Raw genomic sequence first — 1,797 nt, 5'->3', positions numbered from 1 at the left:
TGGTTCTGTTGTGATGACACCATTTTCATTTACAATTCTTGTGATTTGGATCTTCTCTTTCTTTTCTTTTGTTAGGGCTTCCAGTGGTTTATTGATTTTATTAATCTTTCGAAGAACCAGCTCTTTGTTTTGTTGATTTTCTATGTGTTTTTGTTTTGTTTTGTTTTCTGTTTCATTTATTTCTGCTCTGATCTTCATTATTTCCTTGCTTCTAGATACTGTAGGATTCTTTTGTTCTGTTTCTAGTTGGTGGAGTTGATGAGTTAGAATGTTGATTTTGTTTCTTTCCTCTTTTTTGGTGTATGCATTTATTGCTATAAACTGTCCTGAGTACTGCTTTCACTGTGTCCCATAGGTTTTGGTATGATGTATCTTCATTCTCATTTGTTTCTAGGAATTTTTTTATTTCAGTTTTTATCTGTTCTGTTAGTTAGTAGTTTTTGAGCAGTGTGTTGTTCAGCTTCCATATGTTTGATTCTTTTTTTTTCCTTGCTCTTCCTATTAATTAATTTCTAGTTTTATAGCATTGTGGTCCGAGAAGATGCTTTGCAGTATTTCAGTGCTTTTGAATTTATTGAGGCTTGTTTTATGTCCTAGCATATGGTCTATGCTGGAGAAGGATCCATGTACTGGAAAAGAATGTGAATTGTGTTTTTGTTGGGTGAAATGCTTTGTATATGTCTATGAGGTTGAGTTGGTTGATTGTATTGTTGAGTTCTTCTGTATCCTTGTTGAGATTTTTCCAGTTGACCAGTCCCTCTTTGAAAGTGGTGTGTTAAAGTCTACTACTACTGTTGTAGAGTAGTCTATTATCCTTTTTAATTCAGTTAATATTTGCTTCATGTATTTTGGAGCACTTTCATTGGGTGCATAAATATTTATTTTTGTAATGTCTTCTTTGTCAGTTGACCCTTTCAGCATCATATAATATCCCTCCTTATCTCTTATGATGTTTTTCACCTTAATGTCTATTTTATCAGAAATCCATATTGCTACTCCTGCTTTTTTTTAGTTTCCATTGGCTTGGTATATTCTTTTTCTATCCCTTAACTCTTCATTTGTTTTTATCTTTGTGTCTAAGGTGAGTCTCTTGTAGGCAGCATATCGATGGGTCTTGTTTTCTTATCCAGTGCCACTCTCTTTCTCTTGATAGGTGCATTTAGTCCATTCACATTGAGTGTAATTAGTGATAGATATGAATTGATTGCTGTCATTCTGGTTTTTTTTTTTTTTTTTTTGTCATGTTGTTGGTGTTTCTTTGGTCCATGTACTTTTCTGTGCTGAGTTTGGTTTGTTGGTTAATGCTTTCTCCCTTTTCTTCTTTATAGTTGATTTTGTGCTTATTAAACCCATATGTTTTCCTTCCTTCTGGATTTGCTTAGAAGGATTGTTACTTTTCTCTGTGGTTATCTTGGAGTATATTCTTGTCTCTACATTTTTAGAACAGTTTCCTCTCCATTTGAAGCTCTGTACCTAGAAGTTTTATTCCCTCTGATAGGTTAGTTGCTGTTGTTGTGTGCTGACTGTATTCCTTGGTTTTTAAGATACAATGTTTTATGGTCTTATTTTGAGTTTCTATTTCTGATTTGGTTTTAGTGTTGATGCCACTTATCCTGGTTTTGTTGATCTCTGTTGTGGGTTCTCTATTGGAAGGACTTTCTTAAGCATTTCTTGTAGTGTTGGTCTGGTTTTCACAAAATCCCTTAATTTCTGTTTGTCTGAGAATGCCTTGATTTTCCCCTCATATTTGATGGATAATTTGGCTGGATATAGGATTCTTGGAAGTTCTTTTTCTTC

Source organism: Orycteropus afer, unplaced genomic scaffold (genome assembly GCF_000298275.1).
Source record: "Orycteropus afer afer isolate SDZICR_OR568_19922 unplaced genomic scaffold, OryAfe1.0 scaffold00960, whole genome shotgun sequence".
NCBI classification, from domain to species: Eukaryota; Metazoa; Chordata; class Mammalia; order Tubulidentata; family Orycteropodidae; genus Orycteropus; species Orycteropus afer.
The sequence above is the reverse complement of the archived record's forward strand: the minus strand, read 5'-3'. Positions refer to the sequence as shown.